Genomic DNA, 18,375 nt, shown 5'->3' on the forward strand with positions numbered 1-18,375 from the left:
TTTTAGAAAAGGTAGACAACATCTCTTACACTCCCCTATAACCAGAATGACTTGGAGCAGTCTGTCAACACACTAGTGAAGGTTTTAGAAAAGGTAGACAACATCTCTTACACTCCCCTATAACCAGAATGACTTGGAGCAGTCTGTCAACACCACAGTGAAGGTTTTAGAAAAGGTAGACAACATCTCTTACACTCCCCTATAACCGGGAATGACTTGGAGCAGTCTGTCAACACCCTAGTGAAGGTTTTAGGAAAAAGGTAGACAACATCTCTTACACTCCCCTATAACCAGAATGACTTGGAGCAGTCTGTCAACACCCTAGTGAAGGTTTTAGAAAGGAGGTAGACAACATCTCTTACACTCCCCTATAACCAGGATTACTTGGAGCAGTCTGTCAACACCACCACAGTGAAGGTTTTAGAAAAGGTAGATAACATCTCTTACACTCCCCTATAACCAGAATGACTTGGAGCAGTCTGTCAACACCCTAGTGAAGGTTTTAGAAAAGGTACACAACATCTCTTACACTTCCCTATAACCAGGATTACTTGGAGCAGTCTGTCAACACCACAGTGAAGGTTTTAGAAAAGGTAGACAACATCTCTTACACTCCCCTATAACCAGGATGACTTGGAGCAGTCTGTCAACACCACAGTGAAGGTTTTAGAAAAGGTAGACAACATCTCTTACACTCCCCTATAACCAGGATGACTTGGAGCAGTCTGTCAACACCCTAGTGAAGGTTTTAGAAAAGGTAGACAACATCTCTTACACTCCCCTATAACCAGAATGACTTGGAGCAGTCTGTCAACACCACAGTGAAGGTTTTAGAAAAGGTAGACAACATCTCTTACACTCCCCTATAATCAGCATGACTTGGAGCAGTCTGTCAACACCCTAGTGAAGGTTTTAGAAAAGGTAGACAACATCTCTTACACTCCCCTATAACCAGAATGACTTGGAGCAGTCTGTCAACACCACAGTGAAGGTTTTAGAAAGGTGTAGACAACATCTCTTACACTCCCCTATAACCAGAATGACTTGGAGCAGTCTGTCAACACCACAGTGAAGGTTTTAGAAAAGGTAGACAACATCTCTTACACTCCCCTATAACCAGAATGACTTGGAGCAGTCTGTCAACACCACAGTGAAGGTTTTAGAAAGGTGTAGACAACATCTCTTACACTCCCCTATAACCAGAATGACTTGGAGCAGTCTGTCAACACCACAGTGAAGGTTTTAGAAAAGGTAGACAACATCTCTTACACTCCCCTATAACCAGAATGACTTGGAGCAGTCTGTCAACACCCTAGTGAAGGTTTTAGAAAAGGTAGACAACATCTCTTACACTCCCCTATAACCAGAATGACTTGGAGCAGTCTGTCAACACCCTAGTGAAGGTTTTAGAAAAGGTAGACAACATCTCTTACACTCCCCTATAACCAGAATGACTTGGAGCAGTCTGTCAACACCACAGTGAATGTTTTAGAAAAGGTAGACAACATCTCTTACACTCCCTATAACCAGAATGACTTGGAGCAGTCTGTCAACACCACAGTGAAGGTTTTAGAAAGGTGTAGACAACATCTCTTACACTCCCCTATAACCAGAATGACTTGGAGCAGTCTGTCAACACCACCACAGTGAAGGTTTTAGAAAGGTGTAGACAACATCTCTTACACTCCCCCTATAACCAGAATGACTTGGAGCAGTCTGTCAACACCACAGTGAAGGTTTTAGAAAAGGTAGACAACATCTCTTACACTCCCCTATAACCAGAATGACTTGGAGCAGTCTGTCAACACCACAGTGAAGGTTTTAGAAAGGTGTAGACAACATCTCTTACACTCCCCTATAACCAGAATGACTTGGAGCAGTCTGTCAACACCACAGTGAAGGTTTTAGAAAAGGTAGACAACATCTCTTACACTCCCCTATAACCAGAATGACTTGGAGCAGTCTGTCAACACCCTAGTGAAGGTTTTAGAAAAAGGTAGACAACATCTCTTACACTCCCCTATAACCAGAATGACTTGGAGCAGTCTGTCAACACCCTAGTGAAGGTTTTAGAAAAGGTAGACAACATATCTTACACTCCCCTATAACCAGAATGACTTGGAGCAGTCTGTCAACACCACAGTGAATGTTTTAGAAAAGGTAGACAACATCTCTTACACTCCCCTATAACCAGAATGACTTGGAGCAGTCTGTCAACACCATAGTGAAGGTTTTAGAAAGGTGTAGACAACATCTCTTACACTCCCCTATAACCAGGATGACTTGGAGCAGTCTGTCAACACCACCACAGTGAAGGTTTTAGAAAAGGTAGACAACATCTCTTACACTCCCCTATAACCAGGATGACTTGGAGCAGTCTGTCAACACCCTAGTGAAGGTTTTAGAAAGGGTAGACAACATCTCTTCCACTCCCCTATAACCAGGATGACTTGGAGCAGTCTGTCAACACCACAGTGAAGGTTTTAGAAAAGGTAGACAACATCTCTTCCACTCCCCTATAACCAGAATGACTTGGAGCAGTCTGTCAACACCCTAGTGAAGGTTTTAGAAAGGGTAGACAACATCTCTTCCACTCCCTCACCTGCACCACATAGCCAGATATGAGTCGGAGGTCGCGGTCCACCATCTTCCCATCCACCAGAACCTGACCAAACTTCAACCCTGCTGGGTCCTTACGACCTGCTATCACATCCAGGAGACTAGGGAGAGAGGAGAGGAGAGGGTGTGTGTGTGTGTGTGTGTGTGTGTGTGTGTGTGTGTGTGTGTGTGTGTGTGTGTGTGTGTGTGTGTGTGTGTGTGTGTGTGTGTGCGCGTGACTTACGATGTTTTTCCACTTCCTGTCGGCCCCATGATGGCGTTCATCCCTGGTCTCATGATGCCGCTGGAAAAGCCAATCAGAAATGACCATGACACAGAATAACCAATCAGAAATTACCATGACATAGAACAACCAATCAAAAGTGACCATGCTATAAAATGACCAATCAAAAGTGACTACCATGACACAGCATAACCAATCACCTGTGCTCAGGAGCTTGTTCTCCAACTGAGATAAAGCCTAGGTGTTATGCAGTGAGAGCTAGCATTAGGGACCTTGTTAGCCCACTGAGATAGATTTTAACACAACTGTTTTCCAACTGTTTAAATTCCTTGTACAATGACAGGTCAAGGGGAGTGGAAGGTCTGACTGGTCAACACCAGATAACATCAGGTCAAGGGGAGTGGAAGGTCTGACTGGTCAACACCAGATAACATCAGGTCAAGGGGAGTGGAAGGTCTGACTGGTCAACACCAGATAACATCAGGTCAAGGGGAGTGGAAGGTCCGACTGGTCAACACCAGATAACATCAGGTCAAGGGGAGTGGAAGGTCTGACTGGTCAACACTAGATAACATCAGGTCAAGGGGAGTGGAAGGTCTGACTGGTCAACACTAGATAACATCAGGTCAAGGGGAGTGGAAGGTCTGACTGGTCAACACCAGATAACATCAGGTCAAGGGGAGTGGAAGGTCCGACTGGTCAACACCAGATAACATCAGGTCAAGGGGAGTGGAAGGTCTGACTGGTCAACACCAGATAACATCAGGTCAAGGGGAGTGGAAGGTCTGACTGGTCAACACCAGATAACATCAGGTCAAGGGGAGTGGAAGGTCTGACTGGTCAACACCAGATAACATCAGGTCAAGGGGAGTGGAAGGTCTGACTGGTCAACACCAGATAACATCAGGTCAAGGGGAGTGGAAGGTCTGACTGGTCAACACCAGATAACATCAGGTCAAGGGGAGTGGAAGGTCTGACTGGTCAACACCAGATAACATCAGGTCAAGGGGAGTGGAAGGTCCGACTGGTCAACACCAGATAACATCAGGTCAAGGGGAGTGGAAGGTCTGACTGGTCAACACCAGATAACATCAGGTCAAGGGGAGTGGAAGGTCTGACTGGTCAACACCAGATAACATCAGGTCAAGGGGAGTGGAAGGTCTGACTGGTCAACACCAGATAACATCAGGTCAAGGGGAGTGGAAGGTCTGACTGGTCAACACCAGATAACATCAGGTCAAGGGGAGTGGAAGGTCTGACTGGTCAACACCAGATAACATCAGGTCAAGGGGAGTGGAAGGTCTGACTGGTCAACACCAGATAACATCAGGTCAAGGGGAGTGGAAGGTCTGACTGGTCAACACCAGATAACATCAGGTCAAGGGGAGTGGAAGGTCTGACTGGTCAACACCAGATAACATCAGGTCAAGGGGAGTGGAAGGTCTGACTGGTCAACACCAGATAACATCAGGTCAAGGGGAGTGGAAGGTCTGACTGGTCAACACCAGATAACATCAGGTCAAGGGGAGTGGAAGGTCTGACTGGTCAACACCAGATAACATCAGGTCAAGGGGAGTGGAAGGTCTGACTGGTCAACACCAGATAACATCAGGTCAAGGGGGAGTGGAAGGTCTGACTGGTCAACACCAGATAACATCAGGTCAAGGGGAGTGGAAGGTCTGACTGGTCAACACCAGATAACATCAGGTCAAGGGGGAGTGGAAGGTCTGACTGGTCAACACCAGATAACATCAGGTCAAGGGGAGTGGAAGGTCTGACTGGTCAACACCAGATAACATCAGGTCAAGGGGAGTGGAAGGTCTGACTGGTCAACACCAGATAACATCAGGTCAAGGGGAGTGGAAGGTCTGACTGGTCAACACCAGATAACATCAGGTCAAGGGGAGTGGAAGGTCTGACTGGTCAACACCAGATAACATCAGGTCAAGGGGAGTGGAAGGTCTGACTGGTCAACACCAGATAACATCAGGTCAAGGGGAGTGGAAGGTCTGACTGGTCAACACCAGATAACATCAGGTCAAGGGGAGTGGAAGGTCTGACTGGTCAACACCAGATAACATCAGGTCAAGGGGAGTGGAAGGTCTGACTGGTCAACACCAGATAACATCAGGTCAAGGGGAGTGGAAGGTCTGACTGGTCAACACCAGATAACATCAGGTCAAGGGGAGTGGAAGGTCTGACTGGTCAACACCAGATAACATCAGGTCAAGGGGAGTGGAAGGTCTGACTGGTCAACACCAGATAACATCAAGTCAAGGGGAGTGGAAGGTCTGACTGGTCAACATCAGATAACATCAGGTCAAGGGGAGTGGAAGGTCTGACTGGTCAACATCAGATAACATCAGGTCAAGGGGAGTGGAAGGTCTGACTGGTCAACACCAGATAACATCAGGTCAAGGGGAGTGGAAGGTCTGACTGGTCAACACCAGATAACATCAGGTCAAGAGGAGTGGAAGGTCTGACTGGTCAACACCAGATAACATCAGGTCAAGGGGAGTGGAAGGTCTGACTGGTCAACACCAGATAACATCAGGTCAAGGGGAGTGGAAGGTCTGACTGGTCAACACCAGATAACATCAGGTCAAGGGGAGTGGAAGGTCTGACTGGTCAACACCAGATAACATCAGGTCAAGGGGAGTGGAAGGTCTGACTGGTCAACACCAGATAACATCAGGTCAAGGGGAGTGGAAGGTCTGACTGGTCAACACCAGATAACATCAGGTCAAGGGGAGTGGAAGGTCTGACTGGTCAACACCAGATAACATCAGGTCAAGGGGAGTGGAAGGTCTGACTGGTCAACACCAGATAACATCAGGTCAAGGGGAGTGGAAGGTCTGACTGGTCAACACCAGATAACATCAGGTCAAGGGGAGTGGAAGGTCTGACTGGTCAACACCAGATAACATCAGGTCAAGGGGAGTGGAAGGTCTGACTGGTCAACACCAGATAACATCAGGTCAAGGGGAGTGGAAGGTTTGACTGGTCAACACCAGATAACATCAGGTCAAGGGGAGTGGAAGGTCTGACTGGTTAAAAGTAGTGCCCTGTGTAGGGAATAGGGTTCCGTTTGATGCCATACCATTTGTGCCGTTCCGGCCATTATTATGAGCCGTCCTCCCCTCACCAGCCTCCTGTGTTATCAATACACCCAGTCACTACAAAGATACAGGCGTCCTTCCTAACTCAGTGACCGGAGAGGAAGGAAACCGCTCAGTGATTTTACCATGAGGCCAATGGTGACTTTAAAACAGTTACAGTTTAATGGCTGTGATAGGAGAAAACTGAGGATGGATCAACAACATTGTAGTTTACTCCACAATACTAACCTAAATGACAGAATGAAAAGAAGGAAGCCTGTACAGAATAAAACATATTCCAAAACATGCATCCTGTTTACAATAAGGTACAAAAGTAAAACTGCAAAACATGTGGCAAAGAAATGACCTTCATGCCCTGAATACAAAGCGTTATGTTTGGGGCAAATCCAACACAACACATCACTGAGTACCACTCTTCATATTTCCAATCATGGTGGTGGCTGCGTGATGTTATGGGTATTCTTGTCATCGGCAAGGACTAGGGAGTTTTTTTTTTTAGAGAAAAAAAAACAGAATAGAGCTAAGCACAGGCAAAATCCTAGAGGAAAACCTGGTTCAGTCTGCTTTCCACCAGACACTGGGAGATGAATTCACCTTTCAGCCGGACAATAACCTAAAACACAAGGCCAAATCTACGCTGGAGTTGCTTACCAAGAAGACAGTGAATGTTCCTGAGTGGCCGAGTTACAGTTTTGACTTAAATTGGCTGGAAAATCTATGGCAAGACCTGAACATGGGTGTCTAGAAATGATCAACAACCAATTTGATAGAGCTTGAAGAATTTTGAAAATAATAATGTGCCAATATTGTACAATCCAGGTGTGCAAAGCTCTTAGAGACTTACCCAGAAAGACTCACAGCTGTAATCGCTGCCAAAGGTGATTCTAACATGTATTGACTCAGGGGTGTGAATACTTGTGTAAATGAGCTATTTATGTATTTCATTGTCAATACATACAACATACATTAGTGTTTTAATTTCCTTAATGTTTTACGAATGTTAGAATTCACTTTGACATTACAGAGTATTTTATGTAGATCGTTGACAAAAAATAACAATTAAAAATCAATTTTATTGTAACACAATAAAATATGTAAAAGTCAAGGGAGGTGAATACTTTTTGAAGGCATTGTAGATACTAACCTAACCACTGATCTAGGACCTGAAGGCACTGTGGAGACTAACCTAACCACTGATCTAGGACCTGATGGCACTGTGGATACTAACCTAACCACTGATCTAGGACCTGATGGCCCTGTGGATACTAACCTAACCACTGATCTAGGACCTGATGGCACTGTGGATACTAACCTAACCACTGATCTAGGACCTGATGGCCCTGTGGATACTAACCTAACCACTGATCTAGGACCTGATGGCCCTGTGGATACTAACCTAACCACTGATCTAGGACCTGATGGCCCTGTGGATACTAACCTAACCACTGATCTAGGACCTGATGGCACTGTGGATACTAACCTAACCACTGATCTAGGACCTGATGGCCCTGTGGATACTAACCTAACCACTGATCTAGGACCTGATGGCACTGTGGATACTAACCTAACCACTGATCTGTATACACGCAGCCATTCACACACACAGATACACACAACAGTATAGCATAACAAATCTTCATTTCTCTTTACCATAGTCTTTCTCTCTCTCTCTCTCTCTTTTTCTCTCTCTCTCTCTCTCTCTCTCTCTCTCTTCTTCTTCCTCCTCTCTCTCTCTCTCTCTCTCTCTCTCTCTCTCTCTCATCTGTCTCTCTCTCCATCTCCCCCACACCCATTCCCTACCTGACGTCTTTGAGGATGTGTTTCTCAGGTCCTCTCTTGTGGCAGGGTCCTCTGCTCTCATGACAGAGTAGTGTAGTCTAGAGAAGGAGACGGTGGGACCAGGCTCCTGGAACATCACCTCTGGATCAGCTACTGCTGCTGCCGCTGGGCCTCCTACTGAGCTGCCTGGCTTAGACATCCTCCTCACAGAGAGACAGAGACAGAGAGAGAGAGAAGGAGAGAGAGACAGAGAGAGAGAGAGAGAGAGAGAGAGAGAGAGAGAGAGAGAGAGAGAGAGAGAGAGAGAGAGAGAGAGGAGAGGGAGAGACAGAGAGACAGAGACAGAGACAGAGACAGAGACAGAGACAGAGACAGAGACAGAGACAGAGACAGAGAGAGGCTGTCAAGCCCCAGCCAAGGAAGACTGAGAGAGAGAAAGAAAGGGGGACAGAGAAAAATAGGTGCTGTATTCACTAGGAAAGAGAATGTTAGATAGAGACAGACAGAGGCAGACAGACAGAGAGGGGAGTTGTATGCTGCAGTAGCTATCTAACCTATAGTTCTAACTTCAAGGCAATGTATCCCCAGATTGCCCAGCCACCGCCCCTTTACACCCCCTGTCAACCAATCAGACAGGGGCACGGGTGCGGCTGCGCCCTACCAGAGGGCAGGATAGTGAACTTTGAATCCCGGCCTTGACAATGAGGTGCCTTGACAACAGGAGAGCACGGCAGCACGTGAGATGACACCTGTCTTCACCAATGACGACGTATATAAACCCTGGATCGCTGATGCTATGAATTGGCCATTGACAGGCTTTGAAGCCACCAGTCGGCCATATTGGCATTCCCCAGCAGGAGCAGTCCTCCGTAGGAATGAATGGAATTAAATGTTTCAAGGACAGAATTGCATGTACTTAAGTGTTCTTTTGATGTAGTGGAGGAAAACGTGTTTGTATATGGTTCTTTAAAAAAAAAAAAAAAATTTATGATGTTCACTGTTGCAGTGCCAACTTTGGGAGCATGTGGTCCTTGAAAAACGTCTCTAGTCCAGCAACATGAGTCTGCCAGAGGTCAGAGGTCATCAGGCTGGATGGGGATGGAGGCTTTGGTGGTCCACGACAACGAAGAAGCCTGTGTCCCTTCCGGTGATGAGGAGCTGCCCTTTGACCTGGTGCCAGTAAGGATGGCCTTCAAGGAGGCGGTAAGACCCTTCTTCCTCTTGGAAATAGAAATCCTTTGACTTCACTGCCTCTTCCATGGTATAGAAATCCTTTGACTTCACTGCCTCTTCCAACGGTTAAGGTCCCTTGCACCATAGGGACCCTTGACCTCCACCACTGCTGTGGTGCCCACCAGACCATCCAGTGAGGTACCCAGGATCCCAGACCCCTGTGACCCAAAGCCCTGACTCCTGCACATCCATCCCTGTAGCCATTTTTGAATGCCTTGATGACCTCCTCTTCGTTAACCTGTGGCCCCACTTTACAGACAACACCCAACATCCAATTACCTTCTTTTTTTTTAGCAGCGATGGAGTAACGCGCTTGGCCCTAACCACTGCTCCATAATTACCGGCCGTCAGCCTCCCTCTCCTCTTGGTGTGCCGGTTGGTGCGCAGTCAACTGTGCCTGCCTTATAGCTAGCAGCGACCGGCCAGGATGCCCTTGTTTTTTTAACAGCGTCTGGTACAGACATTTGCATTCATAAGTTGTGCCTCGTCTCCATCTCTCCACTTCCATCTTATTTCTTTCTTGTTTGTGTTGCCTTGATCTTGTCTGTCATTTCATTGCTTCGGTCCGATGACAGGGAGGGTAGCCATGGAGACATGGCCATTCCACCGAACCTGCCCCCTGAGAGAGTTCCTTAGCCACTGAAGATCCTTCTCTGTGGGCTCTCGGGGACAGAGGGTTGTAGTCTTCAGCCGGGTACAGGTCCTCCACGGACTGCACCTGGTTGGGCCACGGCTGGCTTCCCTCCACTCTCATTCCACATCCAAATCAAATCAAATCAAATTTTATTGGTCACATGCGCCGAATACAACAGGTGCAGACATTACAGTGAAATGCTTACTTACAGCCCTTAACCAACAGTGCATTTATTTTAAACAAAAAAAGTAAGAATAAAACAACAACAAAAAAAGTGTTGAGAAAAAAAGAGCAGAAGTAAAATAAAGTGACAGTAGGGAGGCTATATATACAGGGGGGTACAACATACAGCCGATGTTGTGAACCGCCAAAATAGACTGCATGGCTACACTTGTGAGCTCCACCGGTGCATTCGCACGTGGTAGAGAGAACTCCCTGGTCACCTAGAGAGACCTGCCAACAGGAAGGATGTTAAGTGCCACATGCCTTTCAGTGCATGACTCTGAACACCTTGAAATGCATTTGTTGTAAGAAATGTGCTACATAAGTCAACTTTGATTTGATTGATGACATTACTGTTGTAGAATATTTAATTAACTGTCATTTTCACATGAGGACAAGTGCAGTTTTTCCATAAACCTTTCATTAATAGCTTGGGATTTTATCACTTGACATATCAATCATATAGTGGGAAGGGATCCTATAAATCAAGACTGTGTGAATGCATATACCACTCTGAATAAATAAATACTGTGCCTTTGAAGATTTGTCTCTGGTCATGAAACTACACTGAACAAAAATATAAACGCAACATGTAAAGTGTTTCCACGAGCTGAAATAAAATATTCCAGACATTTTCCATACGAACAAAAAGCTTATTTCTCTCAGATTTTGGCCATAAATTTGTTTACATCCCTGTTAGTGAGCATTTCTCCTTTGTCAAGATAATCCATCCACCTGACAGGTGTGGCATATCAAGAAGCTGATTAAACAGCATGATCATTACACAGGTGTGTTCTATAGCACCTTCAAGGTCCCTTCTCAGATGACCTTGACCCTCTGACTAAACTGTGGGAGAAACTTCACCTCGTAAGAATCGTACTTTTTCCGGGGACAGAGATATTGAAACTGTAATGTCATTTTAAACGGGGTAAAATGTACAAGCAGCCAAATAGGATAGTCACTGATTCTGCCTAAAATGTACTGAACAGATCAAGATAAACTGACTATTTAAAGGTGCACTATGCAGAAATCCCTCCGCCATTTCCTGTTAGCTAAAAATTATATAATCGTTCGCTTAATTTATGTTTATGTGACAAAACAAGCAAGTGTAGAGAACCAAGTGTAGTGTAGAGAACCAAGTGTAGTGTAGAGAACCAAGTGTAGTGTAGAGAACCAAGTGTAGTGTAGAGAACCAAGTGTAGTGTAGAGAACCAAGTGTAGTGTAGAGAACCAAGTGTAGTGTAGAGAATCAAGTGTAGTGGTAGTGTAGAGAACCAAGTGTAGTGTAGAGAACAGTAGTGAGGAACCAAGTGTAGTGTAGAGAACCATTGTACCCAGTGGTGCGATTCATGGGTGCCAAGGGAAGCCTGGCTTCCCCCAAAAAATGGACTGATAAAAAAAACATAAAATAATTGATCTTTATATTTCTATGCTTCATCATTTTCCTTCGATTCGTAAAGAGGCTGAATGTATCTCACCGGAGAAAGCATCCCAGTGAGCGAAACAGCGGCCCCTCTGTCTCCGTATGTGTAGGCCCATCTATCTGATGCTGTCTGGTCAAAAAGAGTATGACATTGTTGCCGCCCGTAGCATTGAACACAAGGGGAAGCCAGGAGAGCACTTGGCTTCCCTTGATAATTTTGTGCTAAAGAATAGTCCATCAGCTTTGAGCTAAACTGAGTAGACTCAACTGTGAATGGTCCTGGCACACCCCCCAAAAAAAAAAGTGTCAAGGGAAGCCAGTTTGAATTTGGCTTCACCCCAATCACATCACATCAAAAGCACACGTAATTTACAGAAAAAAACTTGAATTGTTGCTAGTCGTTGTGATCTCCGGTGTAAAGCTAGCTAGCACATAAAATGGTCCCTTTCCTAAAATAGCTGTGGATGGAGATAGGGATTTGTATTTGTGGTGTTACTTAATTCAAGACGTTGTGCCCCTGGCCTAAGAGGATGGAAGCTCAACATGTAGCTAGATGTAGAAGGCTAATGTTAACTAGCCTGGCTCATCAGGTTCCATGAAAGGAAGTTAGGCTAGCTAGCGAGAAAACATTTTAGCCAGGTAGCCTAGGATTATAAAAACTAAAAGCTTGTACTGTATGACTGAGTAATGGTAAAGAGAGGAGGATGGCGTTTGTCACAAGTAGGGTGAGTCAACCCGTTTTTTTTCTACTTGCACGCTCACAGAAATCAGTACCATGGACAGCCACATCATATTTAGCTTACGTTGATTGGACTAAATGGTTTTTTTGTATCTTTTAGTTGTCACTGTATTAGACTAAGCAGAGGTGATTTGATGATGTTGAAATGTTGAAGTTGAAATGGTGCTGGAATAGTGGAGGCAGCTGCAGTTTTCTTTGTGACTTGTGGTAACTCTCCGTGGGACTCTCCAAAACAAAACTTAAGGGAAGCATAGAAATAGCACACATAGAACAGATCTACCGCTTGTATGGAATAAGCATATGTATAGTTCCTTTTGCCATAATTCTTATAAGTCATGCATATAAACAGAAAGAATATATATTTCCCAACATTTTGGTGTAGATTCCCTCTAGCTACTCAGGAAGACACTTCTGAACAAGCACATGACCTTGTGAGGATCTGACATTCTGGGGCAGAGATTTTGGAACTAAGGTGGCAAGTGTTATCCAGACAAGTTGACATTTTTGAGGTAATTATCGATTTCAGCCATATTCACTGAATGTAAAGAAAAAATAATGTATATATATATAATAATAAAAATAATATATATATAATAATATATATACTTGGAATTCCTGATGACTATTTCCATTATGGCCATTTTAACCAGATTTGACCTTTGAAACCCCTTTAAAATTGCCTTAAAAATCTAAATGTAAGCTGTTATCCGGCCTAACTTTATGGATCTAACATTATTGTTTGATCTAGCATGGATGACAGCCCGTAACAAGAAAAACAAATAAAGGTTGGCTGGTCTACTAAAGGGGCCCATTTTTTAATTATTGGGCTACTTTCTGACTGTAGGCCAGAGTTTGAGGCTAAATAATATCGGTTGTAAACTGCCCCCACCTCCCCCCCCTGTTATCCGGGTTGCTTGGGACCTCCCTACCCTAAACCCTACCTTAACCCTTACCTAACCTTAACCTTAACCATTTTAAACGTCAACTTGTATAGGGTAGGGGCATCCCAAGGATCCTGATAGCCCATGACCCTCTGGACAGACACGGTATGACAGTCAGGGGGCAGGGATCAACGTTGTTGTTCTATGACGTCCTCTTCCCACATCCAATGAAGATTTGAGGATAATTCGGAGAACAACGCCCAAAGCACCACTGCGGGCCAATCGTTATGAAGCATTGTGAGAAATAGGCGGGGTTTATTAACAAGCACGTTACATGTTTTTTAAGAAATTCTCTGTCGACGACTCCTTCAGTTTGTTGAGAACCGGGTGCGATGACGACTAGCTAGCTAGCGTTAGCCACCCAATGTTTTCACAATGCGGATCTAGCTAGAACAACAGCTGTTTTTTTTATAGCGTTTCTACGGCGAATTTACCAAGCATCCGATTAGTATTCGCGTCTATAAGGGGAAGAAAAAAAAAAAACGGGGCGACTTATAATAAAACCGTAACGGGGAATAGACGCTTAATTGCGATTATTATGGAGGCGGAAGAAGGAGGAGGGCGAAGTGGAGATCCAGGAGCACGGTCCCGAACATTGGTTCTCCAAATGGGAGCGGGCAGTGTTTGGCCGAGGCGGAACAAGAGGAGAGCCAAGCGAGGACGAGTCGAACAAAGTCGGCAGAAACCGTGGCACCTCTTCCAAAATTCCTACTGCGGTCGCACAGCTATACAAAGGTCCGAATACTTAGCTAATAACTAGCTAGCATTTAGCTAACTTGGATAGCGTTTTTTAGCTAATTGGCAGTACAGATAGACTCGAGTGGCAAGGCAACAAAGGATATTAACGCTAGCTAGCTCGCTGTTTTGTTGGCAACCATTTTAAAATCGCAGACCATACTTGTAGTCTGTTAGAAATGTAGTTAATATGAAATTAACTAACATTGGCTAAGAATAATTTGTCATCTTAACCCCTGCTAGCTTGTCGACGTTAACTGGCTGCTAACTTACGCTAGCTAGTTTACGTTCGCTCATTTCAGGAACTTGCCAGTAACAAAGTACTGTAGCTAGCTCGGAGCTAACTAAAGGATAGCAGAACTACAACTTTTTTTTAAATCTATTTTGACCGCTGTACATCGTTCAAGTGATTTACATGTCTTTGTTCAAAATGTATTATGTCGAGTTTCGCCAATTTTTGTCTCCCGAGTTAACTAGCGGTCTGGACCGTAACGCCGTTAGCTAAACAAAATGGCGAAGCGCAGGGAGGAGTTTTTCGTTGAAAACAACTATTTGCTATTTACGACCAAGCCGTTTCTGTTGTCTGACACTCCGTCCGCTTGACACATTACAACACTTGACTATTCACCTGGTCTGGCCTCCATTTAACGATGAGGTGAATTTATAATAACGCTGACAACGTTACTAGGACAAAATGGCGATGGGATTATGACTAATGTTAGCTATCTGAGACATGCTATAAAAAATTGTTATTTCTAGCTAGCTAACGTTAGTCTACCAGTCATCACAACGTTCTACATTGAAATCTTTAGTAAAACAACCACTATGCCGTCATAGCTATATTAGTTTTGCCCGTTGTGTCCCAAGCCAGTGTTCAGCTAGTGCTAGATAACTGTCGCTGCTTTCTTTGCCAACAGGTTTGGTCTTCGCTATAAACACAGTGAAGTCAGTCTCATGCAGCTCAGTCAGACAAAATGGCGTTGTTTAGCCAAGCTGGAAGCAAGTTGAAGGGTTAGTACAGAAAGTTGTCTATTCAAAGTTACGCTGGCCGGGCAGAGTTGCAGTCTACTTAGAAGATGACGTATGTAGACACATAAACATGGAATGAATGGTATGATATGGTCAATGTCATGTTGCCGCAGGTTGTAAACATTTCCTGTTTGTGTTTTCAGACAGAGTTTGTCAATATAGCAGGGGCTGTCTCTCTGGGTTCCTTCAGAATGCAGCTACGCCGTCACCAACCTCTACAAAAGGTAACAAATGCGTTTTTAACTTCTTTATTGTGTGTTTTTTGTCTTGGCTGTGTGTGAGACTGTGTTGTGTCTGTGTTTCATCAGCCTATGAACTTCGCTTTGCTGGCTAAAATGATTTCCGGGGACACTCGGTAGAACTAGAACATGGTCTACCACCCTAACCTCTCTGGCCTCTGTCTCTGTCTGTCTCTCTGTCTGTCTCTCTGTCTGTCTCTCTCTCTCTGTCTCTCTCACTCTCTCTCTCTCACCTCTCTGTCTCTCTCTCTTTCCCTCTCCTCCATAACTACACCCATACTCAGTGTTGTAGCTAGATCACTAGGGTCCTGTTCACTAGGACATGAAATGGAAGCATAAATGCAGTTGTGGGGAACCTGTCCAATAGCAAATGCTTATTTTTCTTTGTTGTTGCAAGCTGCTTTCAAGGGTGTGCACTATTGAATACAACTATGTATGCATGAGGTGAGGGTAAGGGCGGAGTTGTTTCTATTGAGCTCAGTTTCAATGCTATTAGTCATTATGTGAATGTGTTGGAGACTAATGCTACCTGCTATTAGCGCTGTAAGTCATTATGTAAATGCATGGAGACTAATGCTACCTGCTATTAGCACTGTCAGACATTATGTAAATGTATTGCAGACTAATGCTACCTGCTATTAGCGCTGTAAATCATTATGTATATGTCTGGAGACTAATGCTACCTGCTATTAGCGCTGTAAGTCATTAGTAAATGTTTTGGAGACTAAGCTGCTACCTGCTATTAGCACTGTCAGACATTATGTAAATGTATTGCAGACTAATGTTATATTACGCTAAATATCCGTATGTATATGTCTTGGAGACTAATGCTACCTGCCATTAGACTGTAGGAGTCATTATCATAGATAAAATAACAGACTATGTCTGAGACTATGCAAGAACAGCGGGAGTCATTAGCGGAGATGTTGGAGATAATAACCTCACCCTCCTCCCCCTAACAGAGCCAGAGTCCCACCAGCGGAGCTATGAGCTGGGGATCCAGCGGGCGTAACTCACTCCCCTCCCCCTAACAGAGTCGGTAGGAGTCCCACCAGCGGAGCTATGAGCTGGGGATCCAGCGGCATACCATCCCCTCACCCTTCTCTCTCCTAATCAGAGTCACAGGACATACTGGGGCTCCAGCGGGCGTAATACCCCCCCCAACAAGAGAGTACCAGCGGAGCTATGAGCTGGTCAGGGGGGACATCCTCTCACCCCCCCCTCCCCCTAACAGAGCCGGTAGAGTCCCACCGAGCGGAGCTGCGTGAGCTGGGGCTCATAATCCTCTACCCCCCCCCCCCTAACAAGTGGTAGAGTCTACTGAAGCGGAGGAGGATCAGCGGGCGATAGCCCAGAAAAAGACGTGCTGGCCTGGGTGAAGAAGAGGAGGAGGAAACATCAGGAGGGAGGACTCATCAGCTTTCTGTGTGGCAAGGCCCCGCCCCCGCGCAACCCCCCGTCGCGATGCGCAGATGCCCAAACACGACACAAGGGGATGCATACAGGCGCCGCCACTGGAGAGGGGTAGTAGAGGTGATCTGCAGCCCTCTTCAGTAGAGGCCATCGCACTGCACGGATAGATAACAACACACACACACACACTGCACAGTGAGTACAAAAACACACTACAGGAGAATACACGAGACACACACACACACTGCACAGTGAGGTACACACACACACACACACACTGCACGGGAGATAGTTTACTCTTTTTTTTTTTTTTCTCACTCAGTTTCTCTGGAGAATCCCAATATATTTCCTTCATTATCAAGGTCCGCCTTACATTGGGTGAGAAGTGAGGGCTCTGAGTCAATGGGTTTTGAGAAGGAGAAGGAATAAGGAAATAATATTTTATATAGGCTTCTATAAATATACATTTTTATATACAGTGAGGGGGAAAAAGGGTTGATCCCCCATGATTTTTTGTATCGCCTGCTCACTGGACAAAGAAATTTATCAGTCCATAATTTTAAGGTAGGTTTATTGAACAGTGAGTGACAGAATAACAACAAAAAAATCAGAAAAAATGTCAGAAATGTATAAATTGATTATTAATGAGGGAAATACCCCCCAATCAGAAAATTTTGTAGGTGTTTTTTTTTATAAGGTATCGAGCTGAGATTAGGAGACACCTTAAAGGGAGGCTCTGATCTCAGCTTGTTACCTGTATAAAAGACACCTGTCACAGAAGCAATCAATCAATCAGATTCCAAACTCTCCACCATGGCTAAGACCAAAGAGCTCTCCAAGGATGTCAGGGACGAATGGGACTACACAAGCTGGAATGGGTAAAACATTAAGCTTGGTGAGAAGGTGACAAAGGATGGATATTCTAAATGGAAGAAATACAAAAGACTAACTCCCTCGGCCTGGGGCTCCATGCAAGATCTGAGAACGTGAGGAATCAGCCCAGAACTACACGGGAGGATCTTGTCAATGATTTCAAGAGTGGGACATAGTCACCAAGAAAAAATTGGTAACACACTACACGTGAAGGATGGAAATCCTGCAGCGCGGCAAGGTCCCCTGCTCAAGAAACAAAGAATGAACATTGAATGATTCAGAGGAGAACTGGGTGCAAGTGTTGTGGTTTAGATGAGACCAAAATGGAGCTCTTTGGCACCAACTCACACTCGCCATGTTTGGAGGAGGAGGAAGGTTGCGTGACCAAGAAAATCCACCAAAAAGGAGTGGAAAAAGTTTAGATAATTACGCATCAAGGACGATGGAATGAGTAAATCTTTGGGTGAGAACCTCCTTACAGGCATTGAAAATGGGTCGAGGTATTCAGCATGACAATGACCCAAAACAAACGCAAGGCAACAAAGGAGTGGTAAGAAGAAGCACATTAAGGTCCTGGAGGTAGCCAGTTCCAGACCTTAATCAAATTGAAAATCTGGGAGGGGGCAGAAGGTTGAGTTAGCCAAACGTCAGCCCCCAAACCTTAATGACTTGGAGAAGATCTGCAAAGAGGAGTGGGACAAAACTCTGAGATTGTGTGCAAACTGGTGGACAACTACAAGAAAGGACCTCTGTGATTGCCAACAAGTGGTTTTAGGCACTAAGTATAAGTATGTTTTGCAGAGGGAAAATTAAAAAATGAAATAATTTATAACATTTTTTGACATGCTGGGATATTAGTTGTTTACTGTTCAAATAAACCTACCATTAAAATATAGATGGGATCATTTCTTTGTCAGTGGGCAAACGTAAAAATCAGCAGGGATAAATATTTTTTTCTCACTGTATGTATGTGTGTGTATATATATATATATATATATATATATATATATATATATAACTGGTTAGGTGATTGAGGACTAAACCGATATAAAAATGTATTTTATAGATTACAAAGAGAATCTCAAAGATTTAGTAAAAAAACAAACAAAACATGTAGAGAGAAAGAAGGTGGGAGGATAATGTGGAGATCTGTC

General features: G+C 44.6%; 1 pseudogene; it reads right to left on the minus strand.

The window, feature by feature from the left end:
- The window catches only part of LOC121562700, a 48,225-nt pseudogene extending 40,223 nt beyond the window's left edge, over nucleotides 1-8,002 (minus strand).
- Between the last annotated feature and the right edge of the window lie 10,373 nt (nucleotides 8,003-18,375).

Source organism: Coregonus clupeaformis, unplaced genomic scaffold (assembly GCF_020615455.1).
Source record: "Coregonus clupeaformis isolate EN_2021a unplaced genomic scaffold, ASM2061545v1 scaf1559, whole genome shotgun sequence".
Classification (NCBI taxonomy): Eukaryota; Metazoa; Chordata; class Actinopteri; order Salmoniformes; family Salmonidae; genus Coregonus; species Coregonus clupeaformis.